Source organism: Microtus pennsylvanicus (genome assembly GCF_037038515.1).
Source record: "Microtus pennsylvanicus isolate mMicPen1 chromosome 13 unlocalized genomic scaffold, mMicPen1.hap1 SUPER_13_unloc_2, whole genome shotgun sequence".
Classification (NCBI taxonomy): domain Eukaryota; kingdom Metazoa; phylum Chordata; class Mammalia; order Rodentia; family Cricetidae; genus Microtus; species Microtus pennsylvanicus.
Window position 1 is genome coordinate 126266 of NW_027460878.1, and position 20598 is coordinate 146863.

The 20598-nt window shown below is 38.8% G+C and overlaps 1 long non-coding RNA gene across 1 annotated transcript in view; it reads right to left on the reverse strand.

Annotated features, from left to right (window-relative positions):
• Nucleotides 1–340: 340 nt before the first annotated feature.
• Nucleotides 341–20598, reverse strand: part of LOC142842113 (uncharacterized) — a 32246-nt gene continuing 11988 nt past the window's right edge. Inside the window, exons 2-3 of the long non-coding RNA XR_012909178.1 lie at nucleotides 569–695; nucleotides 341–378 (exon numbers count right to left, since the gene is read on the reverse strand). This is a non-coding gene — a long non-coding RNA (uncharacterized LOC142842113). The remainder of the gene's footprint in view (nucleotides 379–568; nucleotides 696–20598) is intronic.

A 20598-nucleotide genomic window follows, 5' to 3' on the forward strand; every position in this document is an offset into this window, starting at 1 on the left:
TATACTTATCATCTTTTCAACATGTATATCTTTTATAATATGAATAATATGAAATAAACAGACAATTTTACAGTATAGTTCTCATTGTATTATGATTCAAATGGTAATATAAGTTAAGACATTGTTTCCTTGACTTCTTTCTTAAAAGAATGACTTGCAAATGCAGTTCACCTATCTGAAATTAAGGTATATGATTTTGTGAGAATTTAATAATTATCAATGCATGTTATTATATACACTGCTGCTGTTGTTTAAAACATATAGGATGTATTACAATTCTTCAGAGGTATATTTGTATATTTATAAATGAAAATTACTTTTCATGTCTTCTAGAACGTTGACAATGTTCTTCAACATTATGGTCTTCCCAACTGTATCCTAAAATATAGTGCCAGACATTATATATTAAAAATTGTAAAAAAAATTTAGCCACCATTTGTAGTAAACCTTACAACCATGCCTGATTTATTTACCCCATTCTACTTTCTCAATCATATTACAAAAGAGCACCATTAACCAATGAACAGTTGTCCCCTTATTTGAAACATGAAAAATAATTCAGCCCTACCTATAGTAGTGAGGTTTCTGTAGGTCTTCACCATCACATCTTTGTAGAGATTCTTCTGGGAAGGATCCAGCAAAGTCCATTCTTCCCAATTGAAGTCGACATGCACATCATCATGGGTCACTGTATTCTAAAATATGCCATACATGTGTACAACCAAAAGCACGATTCTGACAACACTGTAAATGTATACTTCTTTGACAGTATAGTCATATAATTCTGGTGCTCCCCATACTTACTCCATGACACAGACATCATAATTTAATCACCAAGTCACTTTAGAAGCAAAATGAATAGGAGGCTCACCTCTGTCATTTCTGACCCTTTGAATGGGATATCACCTTACAAGAGAAATGCCTACTGACCAACAATGAAAGATATGTAAACAGATCAAGAGTACAGAGTACAGATAAGAGAAACTGTATGAAAGGTTAATACCTACCTACAAAAAGAAAAATAAGATGAAAAAGCCAGATGTATTGAATCATACCTCTAATCCTTATACTCAAAAGGCAGAGGCATGTATATCTATCCTCCTCTGAGTTGAATACCAGCCTAGTCTATGCAATCACTGCTAGGACAGCAAGAAATACATATTAAATATCTGTTTCACATGAAAAATATCAAACAAATATAAAAGAAATAACTCATAGGTTTTTACTGGTTTCTACAAAGAGTTATGCATTCACTTGAACTCTTTATTCATCTACCAGAAACCTGAAATGTCCCAATTTTAACTGCAATGTAAATAAGATTTTACTAAAAGCACTGTGTGTTTAAAGTTACAAATTGACAAATGAAAACAATAGCAATGAATATGCTGATTATAAATAATCAACACAGAGCAAAAAAGATAGATCAACAGTAAATAGTCCTCCTGGTCTTGCATACAGGTGGGCTCAAGGACTTACATGGGGGATCATAACTATCCATTGTTCCCAGATTAGGGTTTCTAATACCATCTTTTGATCAGTGTAAAGACCAGGTACTCACATGGTGCATATCCATGCATACAGGTAAAATACGTAGAGGTAGGCAGAGTAGACAGGATTGAATTCTGGAAGGAAGAAGGCAGAGTCATAGAGAACCACCATGGAGGTGCCAATATCAGACATGCTGCATCTTTCCCAGTAAGCCACAACCTTGTGGTGATATCCAGATTACTAGAAATGGGTTAAATCAATATATGAGAGTTAGCCAATAAGAGGCTACAGATAATGAACCAGGTAGTATTTAAATTAATACAGCTTCTGTGTGATTATTTTGGGTGTAAGCTAGCCAGGACGACAAGAAATCCCATCTTTGTCGCATAGAAGGGAACAAAGGGCCACCCTCCTCCTCCTACAAAAATATTCTTTTTAAAATAAAAATTCAAAACAAACAAAACAGGCAGGAAGAAGTTTATGCACCTGCAATCCAATGACTCAGAAGGCACAGGCAGTATTAATGTCATGAATACATGCCATTCTGGGAAACATAATGAAACCTTCTGACAAATTTTAAAATTCAAGATATGGGCGAAGCTCAGTACAATAGCATATGCTTGATAGGAACCGTCATACAACAATATTAAAACAAAAGCCAGGAATGCTGGCCCACTTTTAATCCCAGCACATGGGAGTCAGAGTCAAAAGATCTGTGAGTTTGAAACCAGCCTGGTATATAGAGCTAGTTTCAGGACAGCTAGGGCTACAAAGACAAACCTTGTCTCCAAAAATAAACAAACAAAAATGAAAACAGTGGGCTATTAAACCACCTAGGCACCAAATAGCAGCTAATTCTACTGAATCTTGTGTGATTTAGTGTTAGAATTTATGATGGTGGGGAAGTTATGACAGCAAAAGAAGAAAGCTGACTGATTAGTTTCAACCACAACATGGTAGGCACAAAAAACAGGAAATGGGTTGAGGCTACAGAAACTCATATTGTGGGATTCCCTTCTGTATGCTGTGATTATCATTAGTTAATACAGGAACTGCTTTGGGCTTAAGCAGAGCTATGGGAAAGAACTTAGCTAGGTGGGGAAAACTAAACTGAATGCTAGGAGAAAGAAAGTGGAGTCAGGGAGAAGTCATGGAGCCCCACCAGAGACAGATGCTGAGAACTTTACTAGGCCACAGTCACATAGCAATACACAGATTAATAAAAATTGGTTAAATTAATATGTAACTGTTAGCCAGTAAGAAGCTAGAGCTAATGGGCAAACCAGTGATTTATTAATACAGTTTCTGTGTGATTATTTCAGGGCTGAGCAGCTGGGAACTAACAAGTGGCTTCCCACAACAAACTGGTGCTTGTGTGGCCAACTAAAATCCACTTAAAATCTTAGAGAGCTTGGAAAAGGATTCTAGACACTAAAAAAATAAAGTTTAGCCACATTTATTTCCCCAAATGGGGTTTGCTTACTGGTGACATGCTGCGGTTCCTTTAAGAGAGTTTTTCTGATTTAGAGATAGCAGGAAAAAAACCTGCACCATTTTGAAATGCCGGCTTTCTGGACTGTGCTGCCACCGTGAACTCTTGACTTTCTGGAGGACCAACTATGGGATCTGTGAGCAGATTGCTACTGGCAACTTAGATCCCCTATATGCCTGAAAATGGGGCAATGTACATGGCTCTCAGAGGCAGCAAGCATACCTCTGCCATGTTGGACTGGATGGAGCAAGCAGGCAGGCCGTATTTGCTCTACCAATGGCACAGCTTAAGTTCCACAGTGCTTAGCATTTTAAGAAGCGCTCCTAAACAGTAAAGCATTACAGACACACAATAGGACAGATTCATACCTAAAAGATCTCTAAATGAGACATGGTGTGTTTAAAAAATGTACATAGGCTTGGGAGAGAGAAGAAAACTATAGAAAGTTATAAAAAGAAGTAAATGGTTTATAAAAATGAAACAAAGTCTTTAGAGAGACAGAGTATAGACAATCATAAATTAAAGGAGTAAAGATAATAAAATAAATATTAAAAAGTAATAGAATAAAAAATAAGCCACATAAACAGGGGCTATATACAGAGTCTCTGGATTATGTATATTATTGTGTTTTCTTTAATTTTTTTTGGCTGTAAAGGAGCTAAGTAACCAACATATATATTTTAAAGGTATCATGTCTTCAGGATTTGGGTCTAAGGATTTGTTGCTTTGCAAAAGAGGTTCTCTTTTTTTTCCACAAAGGATGAGAACCTGTGGAATCCCTCCAGACTAATGTGGTTTGATGAAGCAAGACCGCCCAAAAGGTCACTATGAACACACCCAAAAAATTACTTCACCAAATAAAGAGCAGGAAGCAGTTTGAAGAGAACTATGCCCATATTCCCAAATACTGTTCATAAGTGTTTGTTTACATTTAAAAGGGAATATGCTATAGAGATTTGCATTGGTATGGATCTTGGTTCATTGATACTATTTTAAGGTCAATTTTATTTATGCATTTCTGCTCTTGATTAAGTCATTGTATTTGTTTAGCTCATTTAAAAATGTAATGTATAATTAAAATATAGGTAAATAGAGAGTCATCTATAATAGTAATAGTTAGTAGCATATTAGATTTTCTCGATGTATAGAAATGTATTTCACATAGATAGGGATTCTTCAAATCTTTCATAGACTTTCAGAATATGACCTTTAAAATGTTTTAAGAGCTTAAGACTTTTCATGACAATGAGACACATCTGCTCCTGGCAGCAGCAATCTACTTCAAGAGGATAATCAGCATCGAAGAGGCTCCTTATGGAGTTGGTTAGCCATTTGGGCAAGAAACTGCTCTAGGCTGGACTGCTTGATGAACTAGACATGCAGGACTCACAGGGTTCCTGATTCATGAAAGCGTCCGCCAGACATTCTGCAGGACACAGAAGAAGGCAAATGATGGACTTTTCCATTGCAAGGCAGAACAGGTCTTCAAATTTCCTACTTTATGGAAAAGTCTGCTTGATAGTATGGACCTGTGAGCTGAAGATTGAATGCCTCCAACAACACAGAATAACTTTGGGTGACTATCCAGGCAACAAGATGTCTTTGTCATTTCTAGAGTTTTGGAAGTTGCTTACAATATACTTCCTGTTTACCTAGGTAATATTATATCCTTCTGGAGTCTCTGTTGGAGTTGAAGAATTGGGAGGTGATCTGGAATTCCTCTCTCTATGCTGTGATTATCATTGTTTAATAAGGGAACTGTTTTGGACCTATAGCAGAGCTATAGGGCAGAACTTAGGTGGGGCGGGGGTAACTAAACTGAATGCTGGGAGGAAGAATGCGGAGTCAGAAAGAAGTTATGTAGCCTTGCCAGAGACAGATTCTGGGAACATTAGCTGGTAAGCCACAGCCACATAGTGTTATACAGATTAATAGAAATGGGTTAAATTAAAATGTAAGAGTTAGCCTTAAATAAGAAGCTAAAGCTAAAAGGCCAAGCAGTGATTTAATTAGTACAGTTTCTGTGTGATTATTTCAGGGCTGAGCAGCTGGGAACAAACAAGTAGCCCTCTTTACTACATCATATCACAGCCCCAATGAGAGATTTTATCCAGAGAGGCTCCTCCTACTAATGATTTCACAAGCAATCAAATGAAAGTTACCAAGAAGAGGCACATGTTAAAATACATCTTCTTATCTGGGAGGTTTTCATTCAATCAATTAAATTCTAACCTGGGTCACTAGAGGCTTATGTTCATCCAAGAAGAAAATTAATTTGGTCATTTCAATGATACTCATAGTCTGCAATAGCCCCTACACTTTTCAAATGTTAAAAGTCTCTTCTGATGCTCAAAACAATCACTTGACAGTGACTTGTGGACAGAGGTTTCTGTCCTACCTGGTCTCAGTCATTCAATCCCAGAGAAACACACAGAGGTCTACATTAATTATAAACTGGTTGGCCTATTAGCTCAGGCTTTTTATTAACTAATTCTCACATCTTGCATTAGTACATGATTTTTGTCTGTGTGAGCCACAGGGTTTGGTACCTTTTATCAGTGAGGCATTCTCATCTTGTTTCGTCTATGTCTGGGTGATGACTGCAGACTTAGCCTCTCCTCTTCCCAGAATTCTCCTGTTCTGGTCACCCCACATATCCTTCCTGCCTGGTTACTGGTAATCAGCATTTTATTAAACTAATACAAGTGACAAATCTTTGCAAGGTACAAGACCAGTGTCCCACAGCAAATAATATCTTGTAAAAATCAGAAAACAGGGATGGAACCCGGTCGCAGAGGCGGACGGAACATGGTCGCAGAGGCGGACCAGCGGCAGCAGAAGACGCAGGCCGCAGGAAACGGAAACCATTGTGGCAGCAGATACAGGCTGCAAGGACCGCACACCGAGACCAGATTGCCGCACATCAATTAAATCAAAGAGGTAGGCCTTTGGTTGGTGAAGTCCCTGGCAAAGGAGGAGCCAGGCCCTATTCCTGAGACCCTTCTGAGGGGTGAGAGGGACCTTGGCCCCCCGGCAGGAACCAGGAAAAAGAGTGAGGGCATTTTGTAAGAGGAGCCCCTGGCCAGCAGGGAAACCTGAACCAGTTTTAAAAGACCCATTAGATAGCATCCATAGGAGGAGATGGGCAGGCGCCAAGGCAAGAATTCACCCAATAATCTGAAAAACAGCATGAAAACACCAGAACCCAACGATCTTACAACAGAAGGTCTTCAACACCCTAACACAGAAGAAGTGGAAAAAATTGACTTTATGAAAGCAATAGAGTCCCTTAAACAACATGTAAAAAATGCCCTTATAGAAATGGATGAGAAGTATAACCAAAAGTTTGAAGAAATGAGTAAATACGTACATAATACCCTGGGAAACCAAGAAAGAACAATCAAACAGGTAATGGAAACAGTTCAAGATTTGAAAACTGAAATGGAAGCAAGGAAGAAAACACAAACTGAAGACCAGCTGGATATGGAAAATCAATGAGCAGAGCCTACAGAAACAAGCATAATCAATAGAATACAAGAAATAGAAGAAAGAATCTCAGATTCTGAGGACACCATAGAGAAAATAAATGCAATGATCAAAGAAAACTGCAAAGCCAACAAATTCTCTTCACAAAACATTCAGGAATTTTGGGACACAATAAAAAGACCAAGCCCAAGAATAATAGGAATAGAAGAAGGAGAAGAGTCACAGCTCAAAGGGCCAGAAAATATTTTTAACAAAATATTGGAAGAAAACTTTCCCAACATAAAGAAATATATTCCTTTGAATATTCAAGAAGCATACAGAACACCAAAGAGACTGGATCAAAGAAAAACATCTCCTCGCCATATAATAATCAAAACAAAAAATATACAGGTTAAAGAAAGAATATTAAGAGCTGCAAAGGAAAAAGGCCAGGTAACTTATAAAGATAAACCGATCAGACTTACACCTGACTTCTGTATGGAAACAATGTAAGCCAGAAGGTCCTGGATAGAAGTACTGCAGAAGCTAAGAGACCGTGGATGCAAGCCCAGACTACTATACCCAGCCAAGATTTCGTTCACTATAAATGGAGAAAACAAGACATTCCAGGATAAGAACAAATTTAAACAATACGTAGCCACGAATCCAGCCCTACAGAAAATAATAGAAGGAAAATCGCAACCAAGGAATCCAACATTGCCAACACTGCCTACAATAACTGAGGCATCTAGCGACCCTTCACTAGCACAACTCAAAAAAGGGAGACACACAAATTCTACTTCCAAAAACAATAAGAATATCCAGAGTTAACAACCACTGGTCATTAATATCACTTAATATTAATGGTCTCAATTCACCTATAAAAAGGCACAGGCTAAGAGATTGGATACGAAAACAGGATCCAACATTCTGCTGTTTGCAAGAAACACATCTCAACCACAAAGACAGGCATCTACTCAGAGTAAAGGGTTGGGAAAAGGTCTTTCAAGCAAATGGTCCTAAGAAAAAAGCAGGTGTGGCCATATTAATTTCTAACAAAACTGACTTCAAACTAAAATCAATCAGAAGAGATCGAGATGGACACTTTATACTCATAACAGGAACAATTCTTCAGGATGATGTCTCAATCCTGAATATCTATGCCCCTAATATAAAAGCACCCACTTATGTAAAAGAAATATTACTAAAACTCAAGGCAGACATTAAACCACACACACTAGTAGTAGGAAACTTCAATAAACCTCTTTCAGCAATGGACAGGTCAATCAGACAGAAACCTAAGAGAATTAAGAGAACTACTGGAGGTAATGAAGCAAATAGACTTAACAGACATCTATAGAACATTCCACCCAAATAGGAAAGAATATACCTTCTTCTCTGCAGCTCATGGAACCTTCTCGAAAATTGACCACATACTTGGAAACAAAGGAAACCTCCACAGATACAAAAAAAAATCAGTGTCCACCTGTGTCTTATCAGATCACCATGGATTACAGTTAGAAGGCAAAAACCACGCTACCTCCAGAAAACCAACAAACTCATGGAAACTGAACAGTCAATTACTGAACCACACCTGGGTCAAGGAAGAAATCAAGAAAGAAATTAAAGTCTTCCTTGAATTTAATGAAAATAAAGGGACAACATAATCAAACCAATGGGACACTATCAAAGCAATGCTAAGAGGAAAGTTCATAGCACTAAGTGCCCACTTAAAGAAAACGGAGAAAGCATACATTGGAGACTTAACAGCACACCTGAAAGCTTTAGAAAATAAAGAAGCAGACGTGCCCAGGAGGAGTAGAAGACTGGAAATAATTAAACTGAGGGCTGAAATCAACAAAATAGAAACACAGAAAACAGTCCAAAGAATGAATGAAACAAAAAGTTGGTTCCTGGAGAAAATCAACAAGATCGACAAACCCCTATCCAAACTAATTAAACAACAGAGAGAGAACACGCAAATAAATAAGATCAGAAATGAAAAGGGGGACATAACCACAGACACAGAGGAAATTCAGAGACTCATTATATCTTACTACAAAAGCCAATATGCCACAAAACTAGAAAATGCAAAAGAAATGGACATTTTTTTAGATAAGTACCATATACCAAAGCTGAACCAAGACCAGGTGAACAATCTAAATAGACCTGTTAGTCACGAAGAACTAGAAACTGTTATCAAAAATCTCCCCTCCAAAAAGAGCCCAGGACCATATTGTATCATTGCAGAATTCTATCAGAACTTCCAAGAAGAGCTAATACCTATAGTCCTTAATGTATTTCACAATATAGAAACAGAAGAGGCATTGCCAAATTCCTTTTATGAAGCTACAGTTACCCTGATACCAAAACCACACAAAGACCCAACCAAGAAAGAGAATTACAGGCCTATCTCACTCATGAATATCGACACAAAAATTCTCAATAAAATACTGGCAAACCGAATTCAAGAACACATTAGAAAAATTATCCATCATGATCAAGTAGGCTTCATCCCAGAGATGCAGGGCTGGTTCAACATACGAAAATCTATCAATGTAATCCATCATATAAATAAACTGAAAGAAAAAAACCATATGATCATTTCATTAGATGCTGAAAAAGCATTCGACAAAATTCAATATCCCTTTATGATAAAAGTCTTGGAGAGATTAGGGATACAAGGGTCATACCTAAAAATAATAAAAGCTATTTACAGCAAGGCAACAGCTGACATCAAATTAAACGGAGAATAACTCAAAGCCATCCCACTAAAATCAGGACACGACAAGGATGTCCACTCTCTCCATACCTCTTCAATATAATGCTTGAAATTCTAGCAATTACAATAAGACAACATAAGGGGATCAAGGGGATTCGTATCAGAAAAGCAGAAGTTAAGCTCTCGTTATTTGCAGATGATATGATAGTACACATAAGCGACCCCAAAAACTCTACCAAAGAACTCCTACAGCTGATAAACACCTTTAGTATTGTGGCAGGATACAAGATCAACTCCAATAAATCAGTGGCCTTTCTATACAATAAGGATAAGGAAACAGAGAAGGAAGTTAGAGAAGCATCACCTTTCACGATAGCCACAAATAGCATAAAATATCTTGGGGTAACTCTGACCAAGGATGTGAAAGATCTATTTGACAAGAACTTTAAGTCTTTGAAGAAAGAAATTGAAGAGGACACCAGAAAATGGAAGGATCTCCCTTGCTCCTGGATTGGGAGGATCAACATAGTAAAAATGGCAATTTTACCAAAAGCATTCTATAGATTCAATGCAACTCCCATCAAAATCCCATCAAAATTCTTCTCAGATCTGGAGAAGACAAAAATCAACTTTATATGGAAAAACAAAAAACCCAGGGTAGCCAAAACAATCTTATACAACAAAGGAGCGTCTGGAGGCATTACCATCCCTGACTTCAAATACTGCTACAGAGCTACAGTATTGAAAACAGCTTGGTATTGACATAAAAACAGAGAAGTCGACCAATGGAATCGAATAGAAGACCCTGACATTAACCCACAAACGTAAGAATACCTGATTTTCGATAAAGGAGCTAAAAGTATACAATGGAAAAAAGAGAGCATCTTCAAAAAATCGTGCTGGCAAAACTGGATGTCAACCTGTAGAAGAATGAAAATAGATCCATATCTATCACCATGCACAAAACTCAAGTCCAAATGGATTAAAGACCTCAATATCAGTCCAAACACACTGAACCTGATAGAAGAGAAAGTGGGAAGTACTCTACAACATATGGGCACAGGAGACCACTTCCTACGTATAACCCCAGCAGCACAGACATTAAGGACCTCATTGAATAAATGGGACCTCCTGAGACTGAGAAGCTTCTGTAAAGCAAAGGACGCTGTCGCTAAGACACACAGGCAACCCACTGACTGGGAGAAGATCTTCACCAACCCCGCAACTGACAAAGGTCTGATCTCCAAAATATATAAAGAACTCAAGAAACTAGACCGTAAAAGGCTAATCAACCCAATTATAAAATGGGGTACTGAGCTGAACAGAGAATTCTCAACAGAAGAAGTTCAAATGGCCAAAAGGCACTTAAGGTCATACTCAACTTCTTTAGCGATCAGGGAAATGCAAATCAAGACAACTTTAAGATAATATCTTACTCCTGTCAGAATGGCTAAAGTAAAAAACACCAAGGATAGCCTTTGCTGGAGAGGCTGTGGAAAAAGGGGTACACTCATCCATTGCTGGTGTGAATGCAAACTTGTGCAGCCACTTTGGAAAGCAGTGTGGCGGTTTATCAGGAAATTCAGGATCAACTTACCCCTGGACCCAGCAATACCACTCTTGGGAATATACCCAAGAGAGGCCTTATCATACAACAAAAATATATGCTCTACTATGTTCATAGCAGCATTGTTTGTAATAGCCAGAACCTGGAAACAACCTAGATGCCCTTCAATTGAAGAATGGATGAAGAAAGTATGGAATATATACATATCAGAGTACTACTCAGCAGTAAAAAACAAGGGCTTCTTGAATTTTGCATGCAAGTGGATGGAAATAGAAAACACTATCCTGAGTGAGGTAAGCCAGACCAAAAAAGAGGAGCATGGGATGTACTCACTCATATTTGGTTTCTAGCCATAAACAAAGGACATTGAGCCTATAGTTAGTGATCCTAGAGAAGCTAAATATGGAGAACCCAAAGAAAAACATATATAGGCATCCTCCTGAATATTAACCTTCATCAGGCGATGAAAGGAGACAGAGACAAAGACCCACATTGGAGCATTGGACAGAAATCTCAAGGTCCAAATCAGGAGCAGAAGGGGAGAGAGCACGAGCAAGGAACTCAGGACCGCAAGGGGTGCACCCACACACTGAGACAATGGGGATGTTCTATTGGGAACTCACCAAGGCCAGCTGGCCTGGGCCTGAAAAAGCCTGGGATAAAACTGGACTCGCTGAACATAGCGGACAATGAGGAATACTGAGAACTCAAGAACAATGGCAATGCGTTTCTGATCCTACTGCACGTACTGGCTTTGTGGGAGCCTAGGCAGTTTGGATGCTCGCCTTACTAGAACTGGATGGAGGTGGGGGTTCCTTGGACTTTCCACAGGGCAGGGAACCCTGATTGCTCTTCGGGCTGAGGAGGGAGGGGGACTTGATTGGGGGAGGGGGAGGGAAATGGGAGGCGGTGGCGGGGAAGAGACAGAAATCTTTAATAAATAAATTTTAAAAAAATCAGAAAACAAGTTACATCTTTCCAACATACAATGGTATAGAATATGGAACACCATTTACACTGCAAAATAGAGAAATGGAGACATAGTGAGAGAAGATTGAACCAAGAGAAGATTGAAGCATAGCAGGACAAATATTAAATCCTGTAGCTCTGTCTCTGATACACAAGGCTTCAGTTTCAAAGGGCTTAGATGGCCCTATCCCTGCATCTAGTTTTCGTTGTGTTTTTTTTTTTTTTTGAGACAGGGTTTTCCTGTAGCTTTAGAGCCTGTCCTGGAACTAGCTCTTGTAGACCAGGCTGGCCTCGAACTCATAGACATCTACCTGCTCTGCCTCCCGAGTGCTGGGATTAAAGGCATGCACCATACCACCCAGCCCTGCATCTTTTCATATATCTCTGTGGTTAATTTCACTCCCTATATTCAGCTAGTTCTCCACAGAAGATGTTTTATAGTTTAGGCATCTCAATATCTTATGCTATCAAAATGCAACCTAGGCTGTATCAAAATACAACCCTGGCTGTTTTGGAATATTATGTTAAGATGTGTTATATTTGTTTATGTTGTGAAACAATTGTTTCAATGATACAAATATGTGTTGCATTCTTTTATGTTGCATGTGTATAATTCTGTGAAGCTATGATACTGGGCTGGTCTAAAATACCTATTTGGCCTAATGAACAGTCAGTAGCTTGGTAGAAAAGTATAAGAAGGGCTGGCAAGCAGAAACAATAAACAGGAGGAGAAATCTTGGAGGAAAAAAAGGAAGGATGACCAAGAAAAGGAGAGAAAAGCATGGGCCAGTGACTCAGATACACAGCAAGCCACAGAATAAGAAGTAAATAAAAATTTATACAGAATAGAGAAAGATAAAAGCCCAGAAGCAAAAGGTAGATGGGACAATTAGTTTAGAAACGCTGGCTAGAAACAAGACAACCTAAGACCAGAAATTTATAATAATAATAATAATAAGCCTCAGTGTATGTCACTTTTTGAGAGCTGGGTGGCAGACCTCCAAAAGAGTAAAAACAACAACACCAGGTTTTGTCCTCATAGCTTCATGGTATGAACTCTCACAATCTCTTCACTGGGTTTCTGTCTCTGCCAAACATGGATGCCAGTAACAATGCTGAATTGTAACCACAAACTAAAAACCCAGTACCCTAAATTTTGATTCTTTCTTGTTTACAGGACCAGCACATGATGAGTGGTCCTGAAAAGCTTAACTTCTTAATTGACAGACACTAACACACTTGGACCACAGGTGTAGCAGATTTTGTATGAAATTGCTTCCTAGGATTAGGAATCACTTTGCTTACTCCTTACATAAATTGAAGATTTATGTGGATGGAGTCTTACTCCTGGAGCACCTTGCTAGACTTCCATTCCATGGCAAGGGCCTGTCTATAATAGTAATAAACTCCTTGAAAATCCCTGCTTCTTTCAGTAATTGGTGGCCACCTGAAACTACCTTTTCATTTTCATTTATTTCAGCCCCACGTGTTTTCTTTTTACTGTAGACCTGAATGAATCATCAGTAATAACCATCCAACAGATCCAATATTTCATTTAAGGAATCAGCCCATTTTTTTAATTGGGCTTTACTAAATATCCAGGTAATAGAAAGATTTTGGAGCCAAAATATCAAACAACGACCTCTAGCTTAATCTGTTATGGAGTCTATAATTTCCAACTGAAATCCTATGATCTCAGTCTCTACTTTCTGACATTCTTCTTAACATTTCTGTCTTCCTGGTCCTATAAGAACAGCCAATTTAGTTCTGTGTAAAACTTTCTATATTTTTTTCACCACCTAAAGTCTAGATATCTTCTACACTCTTTCAAGAGGCATCATTCCCAGGTTCTGCCTAGCAACAATATTACTTTTGGTTTTCCATTTCTTTGTCCTACTTGCATTTATGTTGCTCTGATTAAATCCTCTAACCAAATCAGCTCAGACAATGAGTGGGGTAATTTGACTTCATCATTTTTAGAGCTTAGGATAGAAAATCATGTTAATAGTTGAATGCAAAAATCCATGGACAAAGATTGTTCCCTGGCTTTCTCTCTTGCCCAGTCACTCCTTCATTCATGCTAAGATAGCTCCCTTTTGTAGCCCAAGCCCACTTTCTTAGGGATATTGCCACCCTCATTGGAGGAGCCTTCCCACGTGAATCATCAACACAATCTCTCCCAGATACAGCAGTCATGGCTTTTATGAACCACGCCACTCTGAACACAGTTGAGCAAATGTCCTTGTGGTAGGATCTTTTGGATATATGTCCAAGAGTGGTATAGCTGGGTCTTGAGGTGAATTGACTCACAACTTCCTGAGGACTGCATGTTGATTTCCACATTGGCTGTACAAGTTTGCACTTGTAAAATGAATCCCCTTGCTACATGTCCTTGCCAGTATTAGCTGCCCCTTGATTTATGGAGCTTAACAAATCTAACAGGTGTAAGATAAAATCTCAAAGTAGTTTTGATATTCATTTTCCTGATGGCTAAAGATGTTGAACATGTCTTCAAGTGTTTCTCAGTCACTTTAGATTCTTTTACTGAGAATTCTGTTTAGAGGTGTTCCCCATTATAGTTGGATTATTTGCTTTGTTCTTGTCTAGTTTCTTGAATTCTTTAATATCCTAGGTGAGGAAGCCCATAATCACATGGAAAAATATGATATTTACTCACTTATAGGTGGATATTAGCAGTTAAGTAAAGTATAATCACAGTAATCACAGTTAATCACAGTACAATCCATAGACACAGACAGGCTAAGTAACAACAGCTCTAGGGGAGATGCATGGATCTCCCTGGTAAGCAGAAATAGAACAGATCTTGTGGGTATCCTGGAGGCAGGGAGGATGGGAAGAGGAAGGATCAGGTGAGCGAGGAAGAGACAGATGTGGAGAAGACAGGGAAAGATGATGGGAATAGAGAAGCTTTTAACAGGGGATGTGGAAACTGTAGTGAAAACATTCTGGAAACTATAAAGGTGACCCTAGTGACTGTTCCTAGTAATCAAGAATATGGAGGTTGAACTAGCCGTTTTCTGTAACCACATAAAGCTCCCAGTGGGACTGGGACACCAAGCCAGCCACAAAATATTCAACCCACTTGTACCACCTGCAAGATATGCTGGGACACTGGTGACTCTGAGATTTCTTAATGGCCAAAAAATGACTGGTCTAACTTGAAGCTCATACTATGAGAGGAAACCCATAACTGAAAACTGCCTAGATGGCCAGGAACCAGAACTTGAATGGCTCAGAGAACAGGGGTAGAACCAAATAACAGCTGACCAAGAAAAGATATCAATAAAATGATTCTTAACTATTTCTTGCTATAATCATAGGTTGACACCTGGCCTACTTGTTATTAAAGAGGCTTCTTCCAGGGGCTGATGGAAGCCCATCAGAGATCCTTACCCAAACATAAGCTTGAGCTGTATTGATCTTGTAGAAGGAGGGTGTGAGGATTGTAGCATTCAGTGGTTGAGGAAATCAGGAGAACATGGCCCACACAATCAACTAAGTAGGGCATATAGTGGCTCAAAGAAAACTGATGTAGCAATCACAGAGTCTTCATGGCTCTGTGCCAGGTCCTCTGCATACATGCTATAGTTCAGCTTGGGGTGTTTGTGAAACTCCTAACTGTAGGAGTCATGGCATCTCTGACTCTTTTGTCTGTTCTTAGGACCCTTTTCCTTCTATTGCATTGGCCTTGTCTAGCCTTGAAATAAGAGTCTGTGCCTAGTCTTATTGCACCTTGGTATGATTTATTTTGTTGATTTCCCTGGGAGGTCTGCTCTTTTTTTTTGAAGGGAAAAGGAAGCAGTGGGGCTGGGACAATGGGATTTGGTGGGGGAGGAACTGGAATGAGTAGAGGAGGGTGAGAATTGAATCAGGATATATAGAATATGAGAAGAATAAATACAAATAAAAATAAAATGCATTTAGTGTAAGTTCAATGATCCTTATAATCTGTAGCAGCCCAAACATCACAAATGTCCAAAGTCTCTTCTGACATTTTAGACAATCTCTTGACTGTCACATGTTGTAAAATAAAAAAAATAAAGATTTACAACATATAATGGCACAGGGCATAGTCCCATTCATAAAAACAGGAATATGACTGTGTTACACCTCCCATCTTAGGCAGACTCATGTGTATGTCACACCAGTGAGAACAGATAGGCAGACCACAAACCCATGAAATTTCCACACTCCCTACATTCCCACAGACATGATCTTTCAGCAACCCTACAGCTGCTACCCTCAAAACCATGTACCCACCCCTATATCAGATGCATAGCCTCTGCTCAAGTGCAGGCCACGTGAGCCAAAATAAAAAAAAAAACAGGTAGGAAAAAAGAGGTAAAGACTCTCTGCTGGACCAGAACCTATGGAAGTCACCAGAAATTCACATGGGTTTATCTGTGCACCTCCATTCTTTTAATAATTCCACAACACTATCCCCAATCCCACTTCCCTCCTCTTCTCTGTGTTGTAGCCTTCAACTTCAACTATCTGCAAGAAGTCTATGTAGGCCACCTTCCAAATGGCCTTCCTCAGTCTCTCAGTCCCCATCAACACTATCTCCAAATTCCCTATGGTCTCCTCTCCTTTCATGCCCAAACATTGGGTGAACACCATTTGTAAGATTTCCAGCTCTAACTTGGGATGAGAGCACCTGCTCAACCATAGGCCACATAAAGCAGAAAATTAGAAAGCAAATAGAAACCAAGCAAAATAACACCCATGCTGTCAGGAGCCAATTTCCTCCTAAAATCATTACAGGAACCATCACCCTGGGGAGTCTGCAGAGAACCCCACACCCCTAATTGTGTTAAGAATGGTTCTATTGACAGAGCCTACCCCACACCCAAATTGGCTGTTAATGAGAGCTATCTGTTAGCGGAACCCATCCCACATTCCAAACTATCTCGAGAACTAGGTGTGTCATCTCCTAGTTGCGACTTCCAGGCCTACAGTGACCTGACCGAAGGTAACCTGGCTACGTGACCAACGAGAACCACGTGACCTACGTGAACCACGCGGCAAGAGCCCAGAACCCTGTGCCCATACCCCAACTCTTTACTCCATATAAAGCTATACCCCATCTGTAATAAACGGAGGCTTTGACAAACTTTGCATGGCCTTCTTCCTGTCTCCTAGCCCATATCTTCCAGGTAGTGCCTCTCCGGGACCCTGGAATAACTGAACTGCCAGGCGGGCTACTAACCCTAGACTGAGTAGCCCGCCAAGGCAATCGACACCATGCAACAAAGACAAACTGAGAGATGAGTACCTAGATCCACAAATTCCTAAAACCCAGATACTTGGACAACAACATAAAAACACAATCAACAACAGCCAGAGCAATAAGTCACTACCAGATTCCAGGTATCCTACTGCTGCAAGCTCTGAATATTCCAATAGAGTTGAAGCACAATTAAGACCAACTTTACGAAGATGACAGAAGTCCTTAAAGAAGTAAATGAATCCCTTTTTAAAAAAAGTAGAGAAAAGATAAATGCAGTATTGGAGAAAATTAATATATCCCTTAAAGAAAACCAAAAACAAACAAAGAAACAGTTGGCAGAAATGAAGCTGTTCAAGACCTTAAAATAGAAATAGGAGCAATTAAAAAATATGAACTGAAATAATTATGAAAATGAAAATCTAAATAATCAAATAAGATATTGAACAGGGAATTTCAGACTTTAAAGGCATGATCAAAGAAATGGACATATTGATCAAAGAAAATGTTAAACCAAAAATTTCCTGAAACATAACATCCAGGAAATCTGAAACACTAGAAAAATACCAACCCTAATAATAACAGGAAATGGAGAACTATCTCACCCCAAAAACACAGAAAAAAATTTCAAAAAAATTCATAGTCAAAATCTTTTCTAACTAAAATAATACAGGAGAATGCAGGCCACAGAATCAACTAAGCAGGGCTCTTAGGAGCTCACAGAGGCTGAAATAGCAATCATGGAGCCTGTAGGAGTTTGCCCCAATTCCTCTCTATATGTGTTATCATTTGTAGCATGCTATTTTTGTGCAACTCCTAACAGTGGGAGTGGGGAATGTCTCTGACTCTTTTGCCTGCTCTTGGAACCCTTTTTCTCCTACTAGATTGACCCATGCAGTCTTTGATATGTGCCTAGTCTAATTTCAATTTGCTATATATGGCTTTATTGATATCTCTTGTGTGTCTGCTCTATTCTGAAGGGAAATGAAGATTGAGTGGATCTGGTGGAGAAGGGAGTTGTGGAGAGGACTGAGAGAAATGGAGAACAGAAAAACTGCAGTTGGGATATATTATAAGAAAAGTGATGTGTGATGTCCTTCTGTATAAGTGTTGCTTTTATTGGTTAATGAATAAAGCTGCTTTGGCAAGGCAGAATATAGCCAGGTTGGAAGAGATATATATAGAGAGTAGGCAGAATGTAAGAGAGGCCATATAGCTGGCAAAGCAGAAAGACGCCCCAGAGACTTATCAGTAGGCCACAGCCTCGTGGTGACACAGAGATTAATAGACGTGGGTTAAGATGAAAGAGCAAGTTACTAAGAAGCCTGAGCTAGTAGGCCAAACAGTGCTGTAATTAATATAGTTTCTCTGTGATTCTTCGGGTCTGGGTGCCTGGGAAATGAATAAGCAGCCTGTGTTTAGAAGAAGAATAAATTTTGAAAAGAGAGAGAGAGAAATGTGGACACAGTGAGGGAAGATTGGTTCATGGTAACACGAAAACTCAGTAGGGCAAACAACAAATCCTTTAGCTGTGCCTCAGACAGGTAGGGATTCATTTTCAAAGAGCTTAGATAGCACTATTCATGAAAAATTATATATATATATATATATATATATATATATATATATCCTTATATATTTATTATATATATGTATATATCTACCTCCTATATGTAGTTCTCCATGGCAGATATCTCATAGCTTGGGTATTACAACATCCTATCATCTAAAAATACAACTCTGTCTTCATCTTCACAGCTTCATGCAATAAAAAGTTTCACAGTCTCTTCAGTGGGTTTCTGACTCTGCCAAACACAGATGGACAAAACCATGTTCAACTGAAACTAAAGAGGAAGAATTTATGACTTTAAAATTTTGCTTCTTTCTTTTTTCCAGAAACAATACAACATGGGTCCCTCCACAACACACACAATTTGGCTTCTAAGTTGTTGTGGATGCTACTATGCTTCGTTCAGAGTTCCAGCAGCTTCTGCATGAAGTTGCTTTCTCAGATTAGGAATCAGGTTGCCTATTCCTTTGAGAAATTGAAGACTTGGATAGATGAAATCTTTCCCTAAGTTACCTTCCTAGGCTTCAAACAATAAGAAGGGCCTTCTCTTTAATGGTTCTAAACTTCTTGAAATTTTGTCCTCTTTTTCATGACAGGACTGCCCTTTGAATCTTCCTAGTGTTGTTTTTCTCCACAAAACTGACTTTTTGTTTCTATCCACATCACTCATTTTTTTCCACTGTAGACCTAAATAAATCATCAGGAATAAATACCCAACTGAATCAATGCTTTGTCTAAGAAATCTCCCAACTACTTTTTAAGTTGGCCTTACTCAACTTCTTAGGGAATGGAGAAAATTGGAATGATTTGGGAAGAAAATATTATACAAATGACCCATAGATAAATTTTTCATGAAATCTATTTCCCACTGAAATCCAATGAGCTCCACTGTGTGCATTACTTTCAACACCCCCATATTCCTAGTCCTACAGGAATTGTTAATTAAGCTCTGTACAGTTTTCTATTCCTTTTGCCACCTAAAGTCCTAATATCCTCCACATTCCTCCAAAAGACAACGTTTCCACATTCTACCCAGCAACAAAATCACTTTTGGTGTACCACATTTTGACCTAATTTATTCATTTCTTGCTGTGATTAAATTCCCTAAATAAAAGCATGTGAGGTAATAAACGGGTTTCTTTGACTGATATTTCCAGATCACAACCCACAACTGTGGAAGCTTAGGATAGAAATTCAAGTTACAAAATGAAGGCAAGAGACACTAAGGAAAAATATTTACTGGTTTTTGCTCTTGCTTAGTCACTCTCTCTTGTTCAGCTAGCCTACTTATCCCTCTCAGTCCCACTTTCTTAGGGTATTGAAACCATGAGTGGAAGAGAAGAGCCTTCCCACATGAATCATCAATCAACACAATTTTCCCATAGTTAGGAAAAAATAGCAATTTTGATCTGGGCAAAGCCTCAACTGATGTTCTCTCAAGATGACTCTAATCTACATCATGTTGACAGCTGAAGCTAATTAAGGTAGAGATGATAATATAGGAGAAGAAGATTTTTTAACACAAAATCAATATATTAACCATATCAAACATGAAGAACTGAAAAACACAGATAGGTCAAGAAATGAGAAAAAGTAAGCCTCTAAGATCAAGAGGAGAAAACTAAAACTGTTTCTCCACAGAAACTTACTAAACCAAGAAATGCTGATGGACCTATGAACACCTGATATTCAATAAAGGAGCTAAAAGTATACAATGGAAGAAAGAAATCATCTTCAACAAATGGTGCTGGCATAACTGGATGTCAACCTATAGAAGAATGAAAATAGATCCATATCTATCACCATGCACAAAACTCAAGTCCAAATGGATTAAAGACCTCAATATCAGTCCAAACACACTGAACCTGATAGAAGAGAAAGTGGGAAGTACTCTACAACATATGGGCACAGGAGACCAGTTCCTACGTATAACCCCAGCAGCACAGACATTAAGGACCTCATTGAATAAATGGGACCTCCTGAAACTGAGAATCTTCTGTAAAGCAAAGGACACTGTCAACCCACTGACTGTGAGAAGATCTTCACCAACCCCACAACAGACAAAGGTCTGATCTCC